The sequence below is a fragment of the Coenobita brevimanus genome, chromosome 7 (genome assembly GCF_032717465.1).
Source record: "Coenobita brevimanus isolate Jiangsu-jjx chromosome 7, ASM3271746v2, whole genome shotgun sequence".
Lineage (NCBI taxonomy): Eukaryota > Metazoa > Arthropoda > Malacostraca > Decapoda > Coenobitidae > Coenobita > Coenobita brevimanus.
Genome location: NC_136960.1, coordinates 23,437,033 through 23,444,576, shown reverse-complemented (window position 1 = coordinate 23,444,576; position 7,544 = coordinate 23,437,033). Strand labels below are relative to the sequence as shown.

The 7,544-nt window shown below is 43.1% G+C and overlaps 1 pseudogene; it reads right to left on the bottom strand.

Moving 5' to 3' along the window:
- Positions 1 to 2,490: 2,490 nt before the first annotated feature.
- Positions 2,491 to 6,940, bottom strand: LOC145403994 (uncharacterized; annotated as a pseudogene).
- Positions 6,941 to 7,544: the final 604 nt, after the last annotated feature.

Genomic DNA, 7,544 nt, shown 5'->3' with positions numbered 1-7,544 from the left:
CAGTGAAAGGATAGGAGAGCCAAACGTGATGGTGAACATTGAAATCACCTAGAATGGAGATTTCAGGGAAAGGAGAAATTGATAGGATGTGTTCCATCTTAGGAGTAAGATAGTCAAACAATTTTTCATAGTCAGTAGGATTAGGAGATGAATAAACAGCACATAAATTTAGTCAGAGAATGACAGGATAACCGAAGCTAGAAAGTAGAGAATTCAGAAGATTTAAGTTCAGAACCACAAGAGCAAGATATGTCGTTGCATACATATACATAACAGCCTCCTTTGACTTTGAAATGAGTATAGAGAAAGTAGGTAGATACAGAGAAGGGTTTGCTATCAGTTGCCTCAGACAGTTGAGTCTCTGTGTGGAAGAGAAGGTGAGGTTTATAAGAGGAGAGGCTGCATTCAAAAGAGAGAAAATTAGAGGAAAGGCCGCATATGTTGTAGAGATGAAGTGTTAGACAGTGGTTCCAGGCATCTCGCTTGGTCGTCACTGGGAGAGGGGGGGATGGTGGGGGCTTTTGTGATCCCCCCCACAGGAACTCTGAGGCTTGGTGTTGTGATGCCATTTTTACGAACATTATGAAAAGGAAGTGTAGTGTGTAATGTGCATGTAGGTTGGTTTTGACAGTTAGAGGAACTTGAATTGGTGAGCATGCTGGTCTTCTTTCTGTGTTACTGAAACACTGAAAAAGTTCAGCAATGGGGAATGGTCAGAAGCTAGTCCCATGGGCGGATGGAACGGGAGCTCCAGCTCTCCCTGCCATCAGCTTTCCATCCATCTTTATTATTGGGGCACACTTACTTTCGTATTTAGTTAATAATGATCGCATCAAGATATTAGATATTATCTAATAGCTTTTTAAAGATATTTATGGTGCTGCTTTCGACCGCATTCCCAAGGAGTTCATGCCAGTAATTTACAATAGGAAAGATGAAGTTTTTGGTTGTATCATAATTAACCTTCCTCGTCTGCAGCTTCACTGGTTTCCTCGAGTTGTGGTTTTCGTAATAATTACGAGCGAGGGCGAAGCCCTCGTGGGTCGCTCGTCAAGTAGTGGCATTTTCTAACATATGAGTGGACCATCCCGCCCCGACTGTAATGCTTTTGAGAAGCTTATATCTCAGCAACCACAAGGCCAATCACTGCATGGTGTGCACTGTATGATAGCCCAGTTCTTTAAGATTTGTTTTTGACAGGTTTCACCACACCTAGGCAGTACACTTGACATGCGCCAAGTGCAGCATGTCAAAAATCTTCAACAGAGGGCCACAAGCCAGACAGTTTGTCGTGAAGGCATGAAACTTGGTAGGTAGAGAGCCACCAATATACTATAGGATCCTTGGGATGTTAGGCGACATATCAGTGCTGTCGGATTTAAATGGCCTCACTCGTACCTCGCCAACTAAAGTGTTTTACTGGTTTTGAATATAGATTGTCTGAATCTATAGTATTAAAAACATTGGGTATCTTAAGACATTAATTTAGTTGTCAACTAATTCTACATTTTCGAAGAGAGAATGGCTTCAGTTTCTTGAGGCTCTTGAGGTATGGTATATTCATCATGGCTTGTATTACCTTGGTAGCCATAAGTTGCACGGCTTTGAGTTTCTGTATATATCTGACTAGATATGGTGCCCAGAACTAAACCCCAAACTCCAAGTGTGGCCTAACTTTGCTTTTGTATAAAGGGATCACAATATCTTTCGTTTTATAGGTAAAATGCCTTTTGATGGTTCGTAGGGCTTTATTGGCTTTATTCACGGCAAAGATACACAGACTGGAAGATTTGAGGTTCTCTGAATATATTATTCTTTGTGAGGACTTGCTAGTTACACAAGATAAGGCCTCTGTCACACATTCACGGATGAAACGGTGGATGAAGCCAAACAAGAAATTTTGGCCATCCGGGGTGATCTGGCGTATCAAGACGCTGTGACGTCACTGAAGCCAGTCTGAGCACAGCAGGCTAATGGAAAATTAGGGTCTCTTCCTAGCAGACCAAGGTAGCTAGCTGGTCCTTGCCGAAGATGTTCCCGGTGTATGCACGGATGGCAACTGACTAAAGCTGAAACATACGGAGGAAGGGATTTACACGGTGCCTAGATGGACCTAGATGATATCCAGGCGGTCTTTTCTGATTGTCGCCAGACTGTATTCACTGCTGCTTCATGATACACATAAAAGAACGCTGTTGAGGCTGTTCCTCATTCTGCTACTTACTTTGGAGACTGAACATCAACAGACAAGATGTATAATTTCTTCAGAGCATGCTGAATTACTACAACTGCAATTGGATACAGCTGAAATGGACCTACTGGCAGCGAAAATTATTGTGTTAACACAGAGCCAAGAAGAAGAGCAGAGAAGAAAAAGAAGACAAAAGAGGAAATGCCTGTGGGTTAAACCTTGGCTTCTCAGAAGACCCCTGTATGGCCAATATGAGAAGTTGGTGAATGAACTTATTGCTGTCCTGGATGAAATTACAACTACCGGATGGCCCCGGTCTCTACACGGTGCACACGGACATTTTCAGTGGGTTCACGGAGGCTCCCGTCAACTCCCAGCAGCTCCCGGCATCAACACGGATTGTTTTCTTCTGAGAGATCCAGGAAGAAAAAAGGAACACTGCTCATTCTTTTCACCCATCCGGCTTGAGAATGCAGGATGGCCAAGGATGCAGTCGGATGTCAGGCCGACTTCTATATGGTGCTCAGTGATCTCCACAGATGATGGCGGACCAGTCCTCCGGCTTCATTGGCATTTTCATCCATAAATGTGTGACCTAGGCTTAACAGAAATTTTGTTCCTGGGGAGTAACCTTTATTTCCTGATTGCTTATGTCTCAAAACTATGGAAAAGGGCTACCATTCACCTCAGACTTTAGGTTCATCACCAGGAAATTGATATTTAGACATTTGCCTCTGTTCAGTGAGAAAACCGGCAATTTTCCTTATTTCTAATTTGCAAAAAGTAAAAAAAACTCTTCGAATGAATCTAAATTCGCATGTATTTACACAAAAATTATTACAGACGATTTCAAAGTGACTACTTTTTAGAGACTGACGAATATACATTGAGTCGCTTTAACGAACCAGCCCCAAATGTAGTCTTCCATCATGTTCTTGTTATACTGTCCTTGGTAGCGGCTTTCACACTTCAGTATAACCTGGTTCAAGCGCTCACCTTGCTCCATCGAGTATGCTCCCATGTTCTCCTTGAATTAATTAAGATGAGAGTCGAGGACATGGACTTGAGGGATCTCCTGCAGCCCATGGCTCCTTCAGTCCTCATCAGAGTCTCGACCAGCTCCACATTATTCTTGGCCTCATGGTTGCCTAGGAAGCTCCAAACCACTGCAACAAAGCTGTTCCAGACTGCCTTCTCCACCCCTGTGAGCTTCTTAGGGAATTCTTTGCACTCCAGAATCTTTCTTTTCTGTGGTCTGATGGACATTGGCTTTTACCTTTGCCTCAGACAGCTTGGGAAAGAAGTCTTGGAGGTACTTGGAGGCCACTGACTCCTTATTTAGATCCGTGACAAATTGCTTCATAAGGCCCAGCTTGATATACAGTGGTGGCATTACCACCTTCTGAGGATCCACCAATGACTCCCACTTGATGTTGTTCCTCCCCACTGAGTGCTCAGTCTGCTGTGGGCAGTCCTACCTGTGTTAGTGACTCACTGTGTCCCTGTTGTCCCAAAGACAAAGATAGCTTGAGAACTTAGTGAAACCGTCTAGGTAATCCATCAGGAAGCCACCATTGTGAAGTCTCTGATGACCTCCCACCTGTACTCATCATACTCGTACCACGAGGCGTCCAGCAGAAGCTTGACACAGTGACGCTGTTGTGCTCCTCCCTGAGCTGCATTGAGTGAACCAGGGGAACTGGCTCCTGTTGGGGAGCAGCACTGCCTTGAGGCTCCTGGTTGAGGTGTCACTGAAGAGGCACCACTCATGCTGGTTGCAGGGGATTCTAGTCTTCATGAACAGACTGGTCACGTTGTGACAAAAGCAGAGTTCATCTAGAAGGGTGAAGAAGTTGGAGAATGCTTGGTGATTACCCCTTTGACTTGACACTACCACATTTTCGTCCAACATTTTCCACTGTTTGATCCTGGACGTCAGAAGCTTGGCACTGGACTTTGTGAGACCAAGATCTCCTGTTAAGTCATTGAAGTCTTCTTGGTTGGGGTAGTATGGGTTTCTATCCTCAGCCCCACCTCAGAAATTGTAATCTGAATCAGGAAAGTCGTCCATGCCTTCTGACTTGCTGCTCACTTTTGATGAAGATGCATACCCCTCCTCCGGAGGGGTGGGTATGAGGAGCTCAAGGCAGTAAGGTATGGGGGCGATGAGTGAAGGAAGGTGTGGATACTTGACAGCAGGTGTGTTCTTGCCACTCCGACATTTGGAAGAATCCACAAAGGAGAAGTTGCATTTACTTGAGTGGTTAATGAGTTCTCCTCAAAGTCTAGGGATGGCGAACTTCATGGGTCCTTTCTACCCTCTGAACCATCTTGCAAAACAACAAAATAATATTGTAACAATGAAAAGCATTTTAAAAACGAAACATATGTTAACAATTATATTTTCATTACATTCGAAATATAGTGTATATCAACCATTTTCACCTTCAAAAGTTTTCTTGCAATGCTCGCACGTGACATGTGCCCAGGGTCTGTTTTGATCCTTTACTGGCGCGCCGAAATACGATCGGTAGGCCACACACATCCTGGCAGATGCTTCCACAAAGTGCTTTTTTTTTCTTTTTTTTCTGTTTTAATGAACTGGCCACAAACACAACAGAATGTTTCTGCCGGATACTTGCAACCTCTCGAGGCCATCTAAAACTAAATGCCGAATTGACAACACTCAGATTTAGACAAACGCTACATAATGTAATTAAGAGAATACTGTGAAAAAAGTTCCTCATTTTCTAAATCCAAAATGAAAAATTTCCTGATACACCTACCTGCAAAATGTCATTCAAACCTGATCATAAATGAAAAACTTGAAAAAAAGGTAGGTTGATCTTAATTTTGATAATTGTCATGGGTCAGGTTGCGTAACCCTGCCAAATTCCAAAGTTCTAACTGAATGTAAACTCATTACAAGTTAAACGTGATCTATATAACACGAAAATCGCGATGAAATCCCAGGAACAAAGATTTTTATTTTATTTTTTATTTTTGCACAGTGTTATCTGGCATTGCATTACGTAACAGTACTTTTTCTTTAAACATTTACTAACACATCTCGTGTCCAAGAAACCTTAGCCAGTGACTGATGGAAAGAGTCGCTGGTAGGGAACCTCCCACATTAAAAAAAATAAAATAAAATAAAAAAAAAAGTGGAAGGGAGGGGAGAATTGGAGGGGAGTGGAGAGAAGAAATGCGAGAGGATGAAAGAGAGAGGAAGGAGCGAGAGTGGTGGTATGAAAGGGAAGAGAATGAAGACGAGGAAACGAAAAGACACAAAGAGATCATTGAGAGAGGGAGGCACAAAGGGAAAGAGAGCAAATGGGCATGAAAGAAAAAATGTCGGGATGTGTGTGTGTGTGTGTGTGTGTGTGTGTGTGTGTGTGTGTGTGTGTGTGTGAGAGAGAGAGAGAGAGAGAGAGAGAGAGAGAGAAAGAAAGGGGGTGAGCGGGAGAGAGTCCATAGTCATCTAAGAGGTCATAACGCGGAAGATCCCCCCGAAAAAAAAAAAATAATAATAATAATAGTAAACCAAGAGCTACTAAATATGATCTATGTCCTCCTAACTTGGTCCGGGCTGGGAGATAAGGGAGGGGGGAATTTAAACTTATTCAGCACCCTTCCCCTTCTATCTCCCCCCAGCCACAACCACCTCAGTAATTTCTACCCTTCTCCCCCACTTCTGTTCCTCCGCCTTTCTTATCATTTCTCTTTTCCCTCTAACTCTTTTCTTCTCCCTCTCTTTTTCTTCCGGGATCCCTCCCCCTCTCTCTCTCTTTCTCTCTCTCGTTCTTTCCCATAATCCTCCTACTTTCTATCTCCACTCCCCCCTCCTTCCACAACCTCTGAAATTTCTCCCCCTCCCCCCCCTCCCTCAGCTGTCCCACTGCTTCCCTTCTTTTTCTTTACATCATTGTCTCCACTCTCTCTCTCTCTCTCTCTCTCTCTCTCTCTCTCTCTCTCTCTCTCTCTCCACGTGACGTACATGCTCAGTAGAATGTCTGAGGCAGGCACGTTATTTCTAAAGTCAGATTGAGTCAGATGTAGAGGATGGTGTTGTCGGAAGAGACCATTCAGTTTGGATTTATCTTTTCAAACGCTAACCGAGGACTTGAGAAAATGAACCCCTTTAGTCCGATAACGTAACTATATATTTTAATCCTGTTACCACCTGAGGATAGTAATTAACTTATGGAGAAATATCTAGTCGTGAAATGGGTCTGTAATTGTCATATTTTAGTCCTCCACTTCGAAAAGTATCTCCCAAGCCGAAGAAATCTTTAGGAAGGCTGTAAGAATAAGCTACAGCATACACCAGTAAAACGCCTTTGTCGGGGAGGTACGAGCGAGGGCAGATAAATCCTAAAGCATTAAAATGTCGCCTTACACACGGAAGATACCTACAGTATATTGATGGCTATCTATCTACCAAGTTTCATGCCTTTAAGACAAACTGTCTGGCGTGTGGCCTTCTTTTGAAGATTTTCGACAAAATGCACTTGGGGCGTGTCACATGTCACATGAACTGCCTGGGTGTGATGAAACCTGTCCAAAACAAATCTTAAAGAACTGGGTTATTATATTGTGTAAACCACGCAGTGATAGGCCCTGTGGTTGCTGAGATATAAGCTTCTCAATAGCGTTACTGTTGGGCAGGGCCGGGGCGGGCCACTCATATGTGAAAATACCGCTACTTGACGAGAGACCCCCGAGGGCTTCACCCTCGCTCGTAATCATCGGATTCAAGGGGTAGACAGAGCTTTAATTTTTCCAGCAATGTTTAGGTTCTCTTCCTATTTACAGCTACTACTCTTATTATGCTCAGTTCGCTTTAAGTACTCTATTTACTCTAACTTGGCATTAAATTTCAATCCTTCGATCTTGAGTGCTGAGCTGCAAGAAGAGACTGACACTAAATTTTAATGCTAATCACGAAGTGCTGTGGATATTGTGTAGAGCGGTAACATTGTCGTTTTCTCCCACAGAGCTACGTGAAATAAGCTGCAAAAGGACGAAAATCTGGGCCAAGTTAGGGTAAAAAGAGAATAGACGTTAAACTGCCATGTCTCCATAATGAGTGTTGAGCTTTAGCAAGAAAAGAACACCGGACTTAGGTACTAATCAATAAATGTTATGGGAAGTATGCAGAGATGTTTTATTTCTTATTCTACCACTGAACTATGGGAAACATGTAGCAAAAGGACATACACCTCCACCAAGTTAAGGGTTTTAATCTATAGTTTCTGTACTGTAGGCCACTTCTGCACAGTGAGGGAGATACGATATAAGAATAACCATTAGTTTTCCTTTTCTTCATCCCTTTTCTTTTAGTTCAGTGATT